Source organism: Labeo rohita, chromosome 23 (genome assembly GCF_022985175.1).
Source record: "Labeo rohita strain BAU-BD-2019 chromosome 23, IGBB_LRoh.1.0, whole genome shotgun sequence".
Classification (NCBI taxonomy): Eukaryota; Metazoa; Chordata; class Actinopteri; order Cypriniformes; family Cyprinidae; genus Labeo; species Labeo rohita.
The window spans coordinates 28,358,246-28,376,088 of NC_066891.1; the positions used below are offsets into that span (position 1 = coordinate 28,358,246).

Here is a 17,843-nt window from a genome sequence, read left to right on the forward strand (position 1 = left end):
AATCCTTGTTTTCGAGGGCGGACGGCTTTTCAGTTCCAATGTTAGTTTCATTTGGAAATGAAAGTGATTTCTATATTTTATCTATCCAAAAGACTACGAAAGCGATCCCAGTTCTGCAAATAAACGTAGCGCAATGTAGACTAAAAACGAAGCAGAATATTTGTGTCTATGTTTCGCTGCGCAATACCTTTTGTGATTGGCCATAATAAATGCTCCTCACAGCACAGATCGTGAAAGCAGACTGCAGTTTTTGTAATTCATTATAACAAACAAAGTGTAGAGACGATGTAAATAATCATAGGCGTGACAAGAAGGTTTGGAGAAATATGTAATAAGTTTAATGTTATTATAGATAGAAGGTTTTATAATTAAATACAGTTTAATAGTAAGTTCATTAGCCGCATGCATACGTTTCACGTCTGAATTGTGGAACAGTTGCACTACTAATTAGTGTTTATTAATACGTTAAAAAAAAATTGTAAATAATTTTAATACAAATACCAGTTTACAACATCCAGCAGTACAAAGAACTGTTTTGCACAGCCTTTGACACTGCCTTGAACACTCAAATTCATGCCACCTTTTAAATAGAAATAAGATGGAAATATAAGAAATTAATAGTTCCATGGATCTAGTATTTGCATCTGTTCGTTTGACGTTTGAATAAGGTCTGGTCTGTTACAGAATTAGAAGAATGGAATTAGCTACATGGCGCTGGCACAAAAAATATGTTCCTAATGCGGCCTAGAAACTGCAGCCACGGGTATTGCTCGACAAGCAAAACGAATCGCGCACGTAATGTGAGGCTTCGTTTGTCATTGTTCACGTGATTTCTACGTTAACACAAGCCTAAAATCGAGGCTTCGTTGCTTTTGTTTTGATCAGTCGTGAGTGTTGCTGGAGGAAACATATCGTCTCATCGCACCAGGAAACATATATTGACAAGACAGTAGCAATTATTTTGGGTTAGGTTCACGAGAAAACACGAAAAAAAAAAAAAAGATATGATCCAGTATTCTAACGGATAAATCATTTAGGCCTAAACACTGCATTCCATTAGGAAGATTTTCTTACTGACTGATTTCACGGTCTGGACTGATCCTGTTTACTGAAATATAAAACTGTTCCATTCACGGGGCAAATTCCAAATAGAAAGTGATCATCTCCCTGCTCCCTTTGAAGGGCAGAGCCTTTGGAATGGAGACTTTGGAGTGAGCAGGGCACCTGGGTGCCATATTTTTGGAATGCACTTGGCAAAGTGTCTATACAAACACACACGTTTGTTTTTGTGAATTGTGGGGACTTTCCATAGACTTCTATAGTTTTTATACTGACAAAACGATATTGTCTATCCCCTAACCCTAAACCTACCCCTTACAGAAAACATATTTGCATCATTACACTTTTAGATAAACATCATTTACTATTTGTAATAATTTTTTAGCAGGCCAGTCCCCACAATGTCAAAAATTTCAGGTTTTACTATCCTTGTGGGGACATTTGGTCCCCACAATGTAGCAAAAACAAGCACACACACACACACACACACACATGTTGTGTTTCCATGTTTTATGGGGACATTCCATAGGCGTAATGATTTTTATACTGTACAAACCGTATTTTCTATCGCCCTACACCTACCCCACACCTAAACCTAGCCCTCACATGTGCACACTTTTACTTTCTCAAAAAAACTCACTCTGCATGATTTATAAGCCTGTTTTCTCACGGGGACCTAAAAATGTCCCCACAAGGTCAAAATGTACTGGTATTACTATCCTTGTGGGGACATTTTGTCCCCATAATGTGATATATACCAGGTACACACACACACACACACATATAGAGAGAGAGAGAGAACGAGAGAGTTAATGATTTCTCACCCTCTCAAGATCTGACTGGGATTGATTGTGATTAGATCAGTCTTTAGTCCAACATCACTGTTATTAATGGGAGCCATGTTGAACCTACAACGATTAAAATACTTCAAATAGAGATGTTCACTATGTTATGCTGAAAGAAACTTTTAACAAAGGTGCAGTCTGTATTGGTGTGTGCTTCTGATATTTCTATAATGGTGCCATAATGTGTGTGAACATATAGTAGGTACTGCAGTTCTACCTGATGACATAGTCAGCACTGTCAGTCTCTCTTCCACAATTACTGTTCTTCAGAATCCCTCCACTGCCCACCACAGCACACCGACCCAGACGATGCTCACTCCAGGGAAAGGACCTCAAATCAAAGGAATGAGTCCATTAAACACATTATATATCATTTCTGTCATGTATACAATGGCCTGATAAGTATTTGACCACACATAAAATCAAATGCATTAGATCAAGGAGTCCTTGTAATGTTTAGGACTGTCAAAGTTATTGTGTAGCCTACCTAAACAGGGTCGTTGACTCAAAAATAAAAATTATGCAATCATTTTTTTTTTTTCTTATTCCATATGACCCATACCTCAGGTAGCATGTTGTAAAGTGCTTCATTCATTGTGTAGTTGGGATATACATCAGACTCATAGGGTATTATTTGATGCACGGCTGTGTTTCGCTTCGTCAGGTATAAATAGCCTGTGGCATTACAACAGGAACGCAATGCTCTTATGTAGAGAGGAAGAGAGAGAGAGAGCAAGAGATGGTTTAAATGTAGGCTATAATTTAAATTTGTACATGTACTGCAATGTTCTGGCATATTGTTTACCACTCTTTTCCAAAAACTCAAAAGACGGAATTTTCACTGCGATTTAAGAATAGCGAATTTGAATCAGCAAGGCAGTTCAGTAGCTTTTGGATCAGCGTCAGTGTGTGCTGGTGTGTGATATAGTGAACAAATTCATTTTAGGGCTGCAACGATTAATCGCACGATGTCGTGAGGCGCGTTTAGTCAATGAAGCCGCTCCAGCTGAACGCACGTGATGGAGCTTTACTACTAATCAAAGTACCGGCTTCACTGACTAAACGCGCCTCACGACATCGTGCGATTAATCGTTGCAGCCCTATTCATTATTCAAGCATGTTTACATAAGAGAAGGACCGTCGGACAGAGAAAGAGGAAGATTCACACACCTATTCAGCTGCTTCTGGGTGATATCGGATTTGTACGGGCAGCTCAGTAACTCAGAGACTTTCCCAGAGAAGCTCGTCATATTAGTAGTAAAATTAATGCTAACAAAGAAAGAAAACATTCATGTTCTATAAAAATTGCAAATGCTAATTAAGAATAATCTTTAAAATAGTATTGTCAACCGATGAAAACATTTAATTGAATAAATTACGTGAATGTATTTAAAATACATGTATATGAAGTGTTGGACTCACCTTGCTGGAGTGACGACGGAAAATGTCTGTCGGACTGTTGCACAGCGCAGCTGTGAAAAATAATTTCTCTTCGCATCTCTCATGAAAAAGAACAACAAAAATCTCACAAACACACTTATAACAAGCAATATTGGACAGTTTTGAAAAATGGTTTGGCTTAATTTAACTGTTCTGAATAAAATGTCAATCGTTTAGGTTTTTTATTTAACATTTTATTTTAATCAAACTGCCTGAAAGTGCAATTGGCTTTTACAGTTGATCATTTGTTCTGATAGTTCATTTTTTTTATATACAATGATTAAAATGGTTCAATTAAAATGGATAAATCAAGGTTCTATTTAAAAAAAAAAAAAAAGAAAAGAAAAAAAAAGCAGCCGATAAGCAACCAATTAGTTAATTATTAATACAACATAACATGAGTTCAAATTTAAATGTTAAGTCTAATTAATCACAGAAACCTGCGCGATTACTTTAAATAAATAATATACAGTGACCTGTGACGTGTAACGTGATAGAAATGACAGAAATACACTAAGGCGCAAACAACACAACATCATAAACCGTAAAAATAATATAAACACACACACACACACACACACACACACACATATATATATATATACATATATATATATATATATATATATATATATATATATATATATATATATATATGAATTACAGTGAGTAAAATCATCAGGATCAAACCAAAATCTCTTCCTTACCCAGAGTTGCTATGCTCTCTGTAATAGACCAAAATCAAGCAATTTAAAATTAATGCAACAGTAAGCAGCCTCAAGATCCATTTAATATACGCCATATTCATCTGTGACATCGACTTTAGGAAGGACAACAGGTGCAGGTTTAGAGAGAGAGAGAGAGAGAGAGAGAGAGAGAGAGAGAGAGAGAGAGAGAGAGAGAGACAGATGTTGTTTGTATAGAGCAGAGGTGGCGAACGTCGGTCCTGGAGAGCCGCAGCCTTGCATAGTTTTGCTTCAACCCTAATCTAACGCACCTGAACAAGCTAATCAAGGTCTAAAGGGTTACTAGAAAGCAACAGGCAGGTACGTTTTAATTAGGGTTGGAGTTGAACTCTGCAGGGCTGCGGCTCTCCAGGACCGGAGTTCGCCACCCCTGGTATAGAGAGTTGGGCTCGACCTTTTTCACACTTTTTGAAAGTCAAAAAACATTGTGTCAACGTCAAAGGAACACTCCACTTTTTTTTTTTTTTAAATATATATAGGCTCATTGTCCAACTCCCCTTAGTGAGATTTCGCGGAGCCGATCTCCGGGTCTGGCGGTCTCAGCACTTTTAGCATAGCTTAGCATAGATCATTGAATCTGATTAGACCAATAGCATCTCGCTCAAACATGACCATATATAAAATTAAAAGTTGCGATTTTCTAGGCTGATATGGGTAGAACTAGGTACTATACTCTCATTCCGGCGTAATAATCGAAGAAGTTTGCTGCCTTACCATGGGTCCAGCAGGCGCAATGATATTACACAGCACCTGAAAGTGACCGGCACTAAGTTTGTGTAGATGCAGAGTTGCAGCCGTCAGAGTTGACGACTGCTGCACCCACATACAGCATCATGCAATGATATTACACAGCCGTCAACTCTGCCGGCTGCAACTCTGATATCGTTATTATATATAGGGGAGATGCTATCGGTCTAATCAGATTCAATGATCTGTGCTAAGCTATGCTAAAAAGTGCTACCGCAAGACTCTAGGGGAGTTGGACAATGAGCCTATTTTCAAAAAGAAAAAAAAAAAAAAAAATAGAGTGTTCCTTTAAAGGCCTGCGCACTCAACTGTCTGCGAAATGGAGCTTTGTGCTCCTGTATCTTACCTCTCTCATTTGTCACAAATTCAAATATTCCATAATATTTCCATATTTGCAGTGCATCCAAATGCTAAACTATTATTTATTATGTAAATTACAGACTTTGTAGTTCCGTCGCGTTCTAACGGTGACACAGTGAGGCGGGCGCGCTGATGTTTGGTTCACTGTGTTTTATTTTGATAAAGTACCAAGTGTGCTGTCAAGTTAGCAATGCTAGAAGCCTGGAACTGATATAGTTAACTAAATTAAATATTTTCAATAATAATTCAAGTATTTATTCCTTCTATGTATATATGTACTGCAGATTTTATAGCCTATATATGACATTAATTTTATATAATGTTATCAACGCTGAAACTCATCAGTTTTGCTGAGTGTGCGCAACTCTTGAATTCTCTCATCACAAACAATAAAGCGCAGATGCATGTACAATTTAAATAAGAGATTCGTTTTACAGTGTAGACAGCTTCAGTGATTATAACGATAAATTTGTTTGTTTTGAAAGTGCTTACAATCGTGATAGATCAAAGTTAATAATATGTTGCTTTCTGTATATAATTTTAAATAACCGTGGAAATAAAACTACAATTATGAATTTCTGATGTTTTTAAATTAAATTTTAATCACGTTAAATACAAATTCAGTCCCATTAAAAATATTTTATTAGCCTATACATGACACCTATGTCTGGTTCTTCCCTAAAAATACGAGTTTATTGTAGACATAGATTTGGCTGCTTATAGCCTTATCCTGGAGTTGGTTTACCCTCCGCTTATGCAAGCTGTTGCTGGTCCCCAGTGACTTACATAGTATTTTTCCACCTACTATCAACTGTTTGGTTACCCACATTCTTCAAAATATCTTATTTTGTGTTCAACACAAGAAATTAAGAACTTCAATTTTTGGGTGAACTATTCCTTTAATGACAAGCCCCAGCTAACACAGTTACGTCGTGACAACGTTACTGGACCGGACCATATTCGTCGCAGCGACGTACCAAATAACGTTCCAGCGACGTAACTTTGTGATTCCCATATTCGTCGTAGCGACGTTATTTCGTACGTCGCTGGAACGTGGTGAGTACGTCTCAGCGACCAAACTGGCACGTTGTGAGGACGTGACTATAAAGGACCAGATTGGTCGCAGGGACGTCTCAAATAACGTACCAGCGACGTAACTTTGTGATTCCCATATTCGTCGTGGCGACGTTATTTCGGACGTCGCTGGAACGTGGCGATTACGTCTCAAGGACCAAACTAGCACGTTGTGAGGACGTGACTCTAAAGGACCAGATTGGTCGCAGCGACGTCCCAAATAACGTACCAGCAACGTAACTTTGTGATTCCCATATTCGTCGTGGCGACGTTACAATGTTATGTTGGTGGGACGTGACAAATACGTCCTAACGACCGAACCAGTACGTCCTGACAACCAAACTACCACGTTCCTTATATTTAAAATTTTTACTTCTCACCTTTAGTCTGGTCCAGAGGATGTGCTCGTACCACCTTTAAATAGGTATATAAATGACAAACTCATAAACATTTTCTGCTATAAAAAAAATAAAACACTTAATTCTAATGTTTTTTAATCGTTATAGGAGATTTTAGTGAATATATTCAATACATACATGCAAACCATTACAAAAACATTACATTCTAAACATTAAATGAGCAAAAACAGTGCATTCATTTATTAATCAGCATTTATTTAGTGTTATTTCTACAAACAGTAAGCCAATACATTTTGAATATTACACCTATTCTTTAACCATGCAAAGTGTTACCAAGTCATGAGCACAGATAATTCAACACATCAATACATAAATCTTGTAAATTTTACTGAATTGTTTTAATGTTACTGAAAAGTTTCTCATTACTGATGGGTATAGTTAACGATTTTATTGGTAAAAATGATCAATAATTAATCAATACTCATTGACAACTCCCTATAATCTGGTATAAAAAAAAGACACTGATAAAAAGAAAGGAAACAATTCAGTAGTGACTTCTTTATTACTTTAAGTTAATTTGTTTCCTGAGTGTCCTGTGTATGAAACACCTGCTACAAATATCTGATGGTGATGTGTTTCAATACTGCTTCACTATCAAAACCAAAACCTAAACAATATTGTCATTACCAAAGGACCATAGTACCCGAGTACTCTGATGTCAAATATGTTCTTCCTCCTCTTCGCCATCCTGAGCCTGTACTGCCAATATCATTCTCTGGCACCTGAAAGGGAGGATCACCCTGTTAATGTTGCTCATGTATGTACACAATCAGTCAAAAATCTGCAGTCTTTGTGTTTCAATGTTTTTCGATAGAAGTCTATTCAAGTCCATTTAATCAAACTTACAGTACAAAACTGTAATATTGTGAAATATTATTTTTAACAATGTTTTCTAGTGTTTTTCAAATACACTTTAAAATGTATTTCATTCCTGTGAGGCAAAGCTGAATTTTTCAGTAGCCTTAACTCCAGTCTTCAGTGTCACATGATCATTCTCATATGATGAATTGATGCTCAAGAAAGATTTCTGATTATCAATGTTGAAAACTAAAATGTGCTACTTAATTTTTCTGTGTAAATTGTGGTTTTTCAGAATTATTTTATGAATACAAAAATAAAACAAAAAAGCTTTTTTTTTAAATCTTTTGTAACATTATAAATGTCTTTACTATCACTTTTGATCAATTAAATGCATCCTTGCTATTAAAGTCTTCCCAATGAAAAGAAAATCTTAGTGACTCCAACCTTTTGAACTGTAGTGTACAAAAAAAAAAAAAAAAAAAAAAAAAAAAAAATGTAGGCAGCACAACTGTTTTCAACAACACCGATAATAATCAGAAATGTTTCTTGAGCAGCAAATCAGCAAATTACAATGTTTTTGAACACTTACAACTGGAGTAATGATGCTGAAAATTCAGCTTTGATCACAGAAATGATTTACATTTTAAGATTAATTTCAAAGTTTGTCCAACAGTATACATTTCTAAGTTTAAATGAAAACACATCTTGTAATAAACAATGCACACATTCTCAAAGAACTTACGTTCTGATGATTACTGCCTTCCCTCACAGCTGCCTTCTTCAGTCATTCCCAGACTTCCTCATTTTTCACCTTTCCTTTGAATCTACACAAAAAAAAAAAATAACAGAGAATTTGGATAAGTCACCCCAGACTTTTTTTGATGGTGGCCACAAACTGTCAAGGTGCCTTTTGAAATCTTAAGTAGTTCTTCAGCTTCTTTTTGGCCCTCCTGGGTAAGATTTGAGGAACCCTGGCATAGATTTTCTTTTTTGTTAAATTTACACACTGTGCATGGGTTGGAGCTCTTAATACTGAACTCTCAAATTGCACCAGATAGACAAATTTAACTTTAAACTGTACAGTACATTATTTCTTACACAAGACCATGGCCCCAGATCCCCCAGGCAGACCAAGGTCCAGCTATCCTCCATAGTCTCAAAAAAATCCTGCGGGAAACACAGCAAAATGATTTTGTGTATGATTTAGGCATGGGGAGAGTAGGGCTACACGATAAATTGCATGAAATTATCACACACGTATAGTCAGTAAAGCCAGTTTCTTTGATTAGTAGTAAATTTCCATCACCTGCATTCAGCTGGAACGGCAGTTTTTACATGGAGTCGTAAATCACTCACAAGCTACGCAAAATTGTGCTCATAATCGCAGATGAATTGCATTTGATTATGAGCGTGATTCTGCGTAGCTTGTCAGTCATTTACGACTCTGTGTATTAATTGCTGCTCCAGCTGAATGCATGTGATGGTGATCTACTACTAATCAAAGAACCAGCTTTATTGACTAATGCGTCTGACAATCGCATGCGATTTTATCGTGCAGCCCTAGGGGAGTCTTCACAATGGTCAAATTCAGGCCAACTACATTTTTTTTTTACACATTTAAAAATGGCCAGGAGCTCGGGAGGTGCAATACAATATAAGTGCAATATAAAGAAACAAAAATAAATAAATAAAGTTTAAGTGCATGTACTATACTTAAAGGAGAATAGTCATCCTGAGGTATATGTGTTTGTATACATATTTGTAAGGAGTGTCATAAGAAATTATGTTTTTTGAAATTATGACCCAGTCTTTGCAAAGTGAACAAGCAAAGGAGATCAAATACCCATAAAAAAAGGTAAAACAGCGATATAGGATGATTTTGAAGTTGAGAGGGAACATGAGATGGGAGTTTTTCAACACACCCTAACTGTCATGTACCGAAAAAAGAGTTTAGGCAGAGCAAGACAAGACGAGCATTTGACATTAAAAAGTATATAAATTGTATTATTTTTATGAAAATAACTGATCGTTTCACTAGATAAGACCCGTCTTCCTCGCCGAGGTTGTTTACAACCACATTTGGGATCGTTAACAAACTCGGGGCACCATAGAAGTCTACTATATAAAGAAAAATACTGAATTGAATCCTCAAAAAACATAATTTCTTTATGACTGAAGTAAGAAAGACATGAACATCTTGGATGACACGGGGGTGAGTACTAGGGATGCACCGATACCACTTTTTTTCAGTACGACCGATATTGATGGTTTTATTTTTGGTACTTGCCGATTCTGAGTACCGATATCAATGTTTTTTAATTTACCGGTAAATTTATAAAATATTGGGTACAGAAACTAAAAGAATATGTAAAAATGTTAGTTGTTTAACTTCATTTATCAAATAGATACAATCAAACCAAAATTTATTCAGACATCTTTTCTCACATTATCAGACAATATTTCTCTGCAAAATGGAACTTATCATTTTTGATCCCAAGTAATCAATTTTACTGTATGAAATTTTTTTGGGGTATAATGTCACACTTTTACTTTATTTTGCTGATTTACATAAATGAACTATAGTGTCCTGCCCATTAATTAAAAAATAAATAAAAATTATACTAGTGTCTGAATAATTTTTGATTTGACTATATCTTTCAGTTATATCTACACTTAGTTTTTGCTTAACACTTACACCTAAGTTTTCATTACTTTCACTGTTCATTTTTTGCTCTATGGTACATCATCTTTAATTTATTAGCAGTAGAGCTGCTCCATTGCAGCAGCTACTGTAATCACACGTTTTGTTGTAATAATGCAGGGAACTATTTGTTATAAATCTCCTAACAGTGATATTTTCGCCAATAAAGTTGTGTATGCTTTATAGTGAATGCCCCTATAAATTTTATATTTCCAAATTAGTTTTAATCCAAATTATGTGTGTGCTAAGTGAGCGAACATCAATAAAGATCACGCAACAGAATTGCGCCCCCGCCCCCTCTCTCTCCCTATCTTTAGATAACTTGTGCATTGTTTTACTTACTTATTTTTGACATATCTGACAGAACTACAAACTTCTGAGTAATGTCTGTGAGAAAACAATATTAACTCGTCAAGCTCATACAGTACCTCATACCGGTATCGGTGCACCCCTAATTTTTGATCTGGAAGTAGACTTCTCCTTTAAGTGGTATCTATCTAGTTATGAGTAAATTGTAAAATCCAACCCTGTGGATTACCTGCCTCTCCTCCTGAGCATTTTGTCGTGTGGGTCCAGGAAGGCTTCTTGTATGTCTGGATATCGATGCGCAACTCTTTCAACCATGAGAAATGCAGTTCCAGTGTGTCTTCACATCTAGGGCAACAGAATGATCAGGCAGGCCTGAAATATAAACATATAAGCCACTAAAATCAATTTAAATCTATAGTTAGTGACACTAAAACAATGAGGTTTAGTTCTTCACCCAGGATTCGCTGATTCCTATGAAACAGTTTTCATGACGGATTATCTCATGATCCTGGATCCTTGCAGCCATTCATTTGGAGATGGTTTGGATGATATGCAGTTATTTCTAAAGAGGAAAGAATCAACAATACAAAAACACCAATAGCAGCACTGTTGGTCCTGTAGCTTATGTCAGTTTTTCAGTACTGAACAAGTCAGGAGCCAAATCAGTACCTGTTCTGATAATCATCCCTACTCATAATCATAATAGTTGTTGGCTTGGCGCTGCCCAGACTATCTCTCCACCTGCTGACAAAAAGTATGTTAGTTTTACAACAATGAATAAAATATTGAGTCTACTAGGTAGTAAGAAATTGGGCATCTTTTCTAATAAGCAACTCACTGAATCATTGCCTGGTTCATTGGCAGTCAGGACCTAAAGAAAATTAACCACTTGTGTATTAAAAGAAAATTAAGATTTGTTAAAACGAACGTATCAGATCTTATTTGTGAATGAAAGGTAACTTAACTAGCATAAAAAGCAAGCATGTAAAAAACACCTTTAACACCAATAGTGAGCAAATGACAATTTACAGGTCTGTTGCTCGAGGGGAAAATGCGGAAATTATTGTTCCCACATACACTGAAGGTAATTTCGCTAGCGTCTAATTAAACGTTTAAACAGTAGTTTATATTCAAACTTACAATATGGCTAGCATGAGCAACATAAAGCGAGAGTGGCAGGCAGTCAAACAAACTATTACGGTTGAAGTTTTAATTTGACAGTGAATACTGTATAGTTTATTGTGTTACATTTTAAACTTAACTAAAAAGAAGGAATACAATATCTCTTGATTTTAGCAGTTAACGTTACCTCAGACCGCGACATAACCAAACATGGCGTTTATTTACGAAATTAATATAGAAAACCTACAAAAATACAAAACACTAATCATCTTACATGATATCTAACGTTATATCATCAAAAACGATGAATAAAAATAGATTTATAGCGCTTACCTTTTCCTTCGTGTCCGTCTGCTGGAAGTTGACCGTTAAAGTGACGGGCACGCGCACTTACGCAGCACTCAAAAAGTGAAGTGCGCTGGTTTAAATGTTCACTTGTCCGATGCCGTTTCTCAATAAATTTCTTCTGTCATTCACAAGCATGAATTATTGTTATTTGCCAACAAACTATTTGGTTTTGTTTTGTCATTAATTTGATGACACATATATATCTACATTTTAAATGACGGCATAATTATTATATTTCTATAACAATTCATGCCATCATGCAAAATGCTTGATTAATTCAGTATATTTCCCTTATTATAGGCTATCCAAATGGTATACACCTTAAAAAGATAGGCCAAATACATGTAGTGCAATAATATGAAAAGTTATCTGCAGACCAGCTGACCACGTCGCTACAACGTTCCCATGCGACTAACTAGCGACGTCTTTTGAGAACGTGCACAGGACGTTTCTGGGACCTTAGCCAAAATTCTGAAAAATGGAACGTTACCACGACGTCCTCACGACGTTGTCAAGTAATGTCACGCTGACCAAATGACGACCAACCGGCGACGTCCTCACAACATACTGTGTATGCTGGCTAGAGACCATGGGATCACGTCCCTACAACGTTCCCCATGGGACCAAATAGCGACGTCTGTAGAGGACGAGCCCACGACGTTTCTGGAACGTCAGCCAACATTCTAAAGCCTTGAATATCTCTCTAGCATGTATAAATGGAATGTCAGTCTTGACGAATAAATATCTAACATTTTAAATTGTAAGCATTTTATATTTATCAATTGTAAATATATTGTAAATAAAATACTGGTAGACCTATACTATAGAGACCAAGGGACCACGTCGCCACAACGTTCCCGATGGGACTAACTAGCGACGTCTGTTGAGGACGTGCCCACGACGTTTCTGGAACGTTAGCCAATATTCTAAAAAAATGGAACTTTGCCACGACGTCCTCACAACGTCGCCATAAAGTAATGTCGCGCTGACCAAAGGACGACGAACTGACGACGTCGTCACAACGTACTGTGTTTGCTGGGGCGGCAGCATTTTTCTGTCACTTTAAAAGCAGCATGTTTCTGTTACTTTTTCATATATGTCGCACTATACAGCCCTGTACTGAAGTAGGAAGTGTCATCATCTTGTGTTAATGTTTGATTTTAATTGTTCCTTTTAACTGGGTCCCTTTAGATTGGACTAAGGTATATTACATGTCATGTCACCGACATGTCAGGAATAGATAGACTTTGAGCTTTAAGGGGCATGGTCTCAGAGCCTTGGATTTTCTGGATATTTCTTCTGGTGAGAAAATCCTGCTTAACAGCTCCGTTATTTCATGCCAAGTTGTAGTAGTTTGCATTATGTACTGACAAACACACCAACCCACACACTTAAAGGGTTAGTTCGCCCAAAAATCAATCATTACTTCACCCTCATGTTATTCCACATCTGTATGAGTTTTTCTTTTTTTTTACTTATATAGTATGAAATATATATATTTTACTTTTGTGTTTAACAGAAGAAAGAACATCATACAGGTTAGGAACAACCTGAGGGTGAGTAAATGATGACTTTTTTTTTTTTTTTTCATTTTTCATTTTTGGGTGAACAATTTCTTTGAGCAATATCACACACACAAAAAAAGAGAATTAGAGTATAGCTGAGCTAAAGTCCACTTCCAGAACAACAATTTACAGATAATGTATTTACCCCCTTGTCATCCACAACGTTCATGTTTTTCTTTCCTCAGTCGTAAAGAAATTATGTTTTTTGAGGAAAACATTTCAGCATTTTTCTCCATATAGTGGACTGATATTTTTAACTTCCAAAATGCAGCTTAAATGCGGCTTCAAACGATCCCAAATGTGGTTGTAAACTACCCCAGCCGGGAAAGAAGGGTCTTATCTAGCTTAACAATCGGTTATTTTAATTTAAAAATATATATATAATTTATATACTTTTTAATGCCAAACGCTCATCTTCCCTTACTCTGCCCGGACTGTTTTTTTTTTCCGGTTCATGACATTTAGGGTATGTCAAAAAACTCCCATCTCATGTTCTCCCTCAACTTCAAAATCGTCCTATATCGCTGTTTTACCTTTTTTGTTAAGGGTGTTTGATCTTCTTTGCATGTTCACTTTACAAAGACATTAATGATTTTTGAAGTTGAGGGACAAAATACAGTCGGAGTTTTTCGACATACACTAACTGTCTTGAGTCAGAATACACAGAGTTCAGGGAGAGAAAGACAACACGAGCATTTGAGACTAAAAAAAATTAAAAAGTTATTTTTTTAAATGAAAATAACCGATCGTTTTGCGTTTTGGAAGTTCAAAATCGGGGCACCATAGCAGTCCATTATATGGAGAAAAATGCTGAAATGTTTTCCTCAAAAAAAAAAAAAATTCTTTATGACTGAAGAAAGAAAGGCATGAACATCTTGGATGACAAGGGGGTGAGTACATTATATGTGAATCTTTGTTTTGGAAGTGGACCTCTCCTTTAAGGCTGCTTTGTGCCTGCTCGGCTCTGACCAGTTTCAGAATCATGCTGAGGTGTGCCAAAAAACTCTCGCGATGGCGAGGCGGCTGTGTCGGATTGCGCAGTCGTGCGCAGCAGCTCTCCTGACTGCGCTGACCAAAAGCACGATGCGAAACGACTGGCTGACAACACATCTTACTGCTCATTGGTTCAGACAACCGTGATGTTGCCCTTCTTTTCTAAAATGTTTTATTTTTTAATCTAATAGCATGTGGTTATGTGTTTAAATTATGCATGAATATTCCCAAACACTATGCCAGTGCGACCTCTGTGTGAGATATGTGATTGTTGTCATATTTCTATAAAAATCTAAAATGCACTTTTGTATTAAAGTAAAAATTGATGATAAATACGCCTTTCGTATGGAATTAAATAGCAACAACGTTGAGTGTCTTGTTCATCATATTTGTTTTTATATAAAAACAACAGAGGTTAAATTATATCATGTTTATCAGCAACACAGCACGTGAGTGTGATAACGGGATATCTGCCTTTGATCTCGTAGGTATCTGTTCTACTTCTAGAGGTCAGAACTGTCCGTCTTGACTGCACTTATTTCACTCCTCCCCTTACTGCAGCCGCCTACTATCGCCTACATTTCAGGCGAGACGAGGCAAGGCGCATCTCAAACGAGTCTGATGTCTCTGCATGCTGTAGACGCGTTCTCGGGACTTTCACCGATCGATCTGCGCAGCGCCGTATGTGACTTCGTATGTGATGCTGCAGGGCTGTACAGTGTGATAATTATGTCCAACGCAGGAAAAAACTCATCTGTGAATAAATTTGAATAAATTCACCACAGTAAATAACTTCCTTTTGTGATCTGTTATATGTTATGTTATGTTATGTTATGTTATGTTATGTTATGTTATGTTATGTGTTATATGTTATGTTATGTTATGTTATGTTATGTTATGTTGTACTACACCTGAACAAAAACTCAGAACAGAAACTGGGGATTCTAACTTAAACGCCTCTGCTTGGCTGTTGCATTCAAGAAATCAACAGATATGTCGGTGATTTGCTACACTGCTCAAGGCAACCAAGGTTACATATGTAACCTGAGAACCATGCCTTAACAGAACTATTTGTCAGTTATTACAAATAAAAAGCGTACATCGGCGCCGATATCCTTGTGGGCAGTGCACCGACATGCAGCGCCATTGCGCTACGGGTGTCCCGAGTTCGAATCCCGGCTCAAGGACCTTTTCCGATTCCGCCCCCTTCTCCCTCTCCCACTTTGCTTCCTGTCCTATCACATTTAAAGGCCAAAAATAAAATCTTAAAACAAACAAACAAACAAACAAAACCAAATTAAAAGCATATTAGTGAACAAAGATAATTCATATGCTGCACTAATGAACATTCTTTTCTTCATCTGACTGTGAGTGTTATCACCTTATGTTTAACTTTGTCTTTTTGGTTCCTTTAGGATGCAAACCAAAAATGTTGTCAGAGTGAAGTCCAAAGGTAGATTTTTTTTTCTTCAAACCTTTTACATTTCAAACGTTTTTGGAATGTGATAAGATACAATTAACATTGTTAATATCATTAATACTTTTCCCTCTGAAATTAGTTTTTTAATAGTAATATAATAAGTGTATGATTGCATTTTATGGGGTATAAAAATAACTGTTTTATTTGTTTTGGAATTGTCTGCCTTTGTCAATTTACCAGTGGTTTCTCTTCCTTCAGTTGCTAAGAACTTTCATCTTCCCACAATTAAAGTCTTTGATGACTCAAAGACAGAGGTCGATGAGGAGGCATTCGAATATCTACTGACACAACCTAACCTTAGTGTCCTAGAAATTGTCATCCCAGGCACCAAGATTTGATGGTAAATTGTTTGATATGCTTATCAAGTCTTTTGTTTATTATTAACAGTGTTCACCAATTCACTGATGTGCACAGACTAATATGTCTGGACTAATTCCAAATAGCTGTATAGCATGCTGTCAAAGTAGTATGAACAGATAATCAGACCACTGATATGGTTTATACCAGTGTTTCTCAACCCTGGTCCTGGGCAAAATGTGCAGTGTTGGGGGCCGACAAGGATCAGGGTTGAGAAACACTGGTTTATACTGAAGATAGTTAAGCTCAAGTTCAAAGTTCAAAAACGACATTTTGCCCAGTAAGGATCACAAATTTTGCCTCTGAATTACATCTATATAGAATGACTGATATATTAAAGATATTTGGACCTATGTACACTTTTCAGGTGTCAATTTCTTATCTCTACTCAATATTACTTTACATCTAAGATATCCTAAAGAGCAGCCCTAGAAGTGGGAAGGTCATAAATGAATATGCTCGCACTAAAAGTCTGTTAGATGGCCAAAGACATGACATGGGGGGGGAAACGGTAGCACATTTGACAAATGAACATGGGTATGTTGTTCATACAGTACTTTGTAAATTTATATTTATGATGTCATGGGATGTAATTGGTTTATGTTTATGTATGTAGAACAAGCCATTCCCGACATTTGAAAGAAGACTATGCGAAGGGAATCATCTCCCTATTCCCATACTTGGCTGACCTCGGAAGAGAGCTTGGATATGTAAGTAGCTGTTGCCTCTCAATCTTTTTTTTTTATTTACAGTAGGAGGATATAGTCTATTGCAGAGTAAAGATTATCTACATTATAACTGATATGGCATTTATTTGCTTAGTCGGGTAATGTATAACTACCAGATTTGTGTATTGTTGTGTTCATATGAGCATTTTTACAATGCAGGAGATAAAAGTGGATATTTGGCATGGAGAACCAAATCAGCTGTTTTTGTAACATTTCTACCCTAACCTTTTTGCAAGGGCCTAGTACAGGAGTTGCAGATTTACAGTTTGAAATTGTTTTTATTTGAGACTATGAATAACAAAAGTATGGTTGATATATTGTAGATAAAGCTTAACTGTTTGACCTTATTTCAGTATCTGTAGTGTCCAACTCAACTCATCCACACATCTGTAGTCATCAAGACTTGGCCATGCAGTGTTGGGGGTAACGCATTACAAGTAACGCAAGTTAAGTAAGTAACTAGTAAAGTAACGCATTACTTTTTAATTGACAAGAAAATATCTGAGTTACTTTTTTCAAATAAGTAACGCCAGTTACTTTTCCCCCCATTTATTGATTAAAAGCTCTTCTGTCCCCGTTGAGAGAAATCAGGAGTGAGATATTATTTTAGAATAAATGTGAACATGCATTAATTCATCTCACTCACAAAAAACAGATTCAGTATTCCTCAAAATGAATAAAAACAGTGAAATTCAACACAGAATATGACACAAACCTGCAATAATTAAATATGTTAAATAACACAAATA

General features: G+C 36.5%; 1 long non-coding RNA gene and 1 pseudogene across 4 annotated transcripts; both read right to left on the reverse strand.

Annotated features, from left to right (window-relative positions):
* LOC127154401 (alpha-2,8-sialyltransferase 8E-like) overlaps positions 1-4,164 on the reverse strand; it is a 29,632-nt pseudogene extending 25,468 nt beyond the window's left edge.
* Positions 4,165-6,132: 1,968 nt separating this feature from the next.
* On the reverse strand, positions 6,133-12,984 carry LOC127155300 (uncharacterized). Of its 4 annotated transcripts, none has more exons than XR_007825576.1 (8): positions 11,957-12,982; positions 11,340-11,372; positions 11,171-11,242; positions 10,956-11,063; positions 10,731-10,873; positions 8,590-8,658; positions 8,234-8,315; positions 6,134-7,412 (listed from the first exon to the last, which is right to left on the reverse strand). It is a non-coding gene; the product is annotated as an uncharacterized LOC127155300 (long non-coding RNA). The 4 variants fall into 4 exon arrangements; XR_007825573.1 differs by having other exon boundaries at positions 6,759-7,412; positions 11,171-11,245; positions 11,957-12,981; XR_007825575.1 differs by having other exon boundaries at positions 6,133-7,412; positions 10,956-11,242; positions 11,957-12,984.
* Between the last annotated feature and the right edge of the window lie 4,859 nt (positions 12,985-17,843).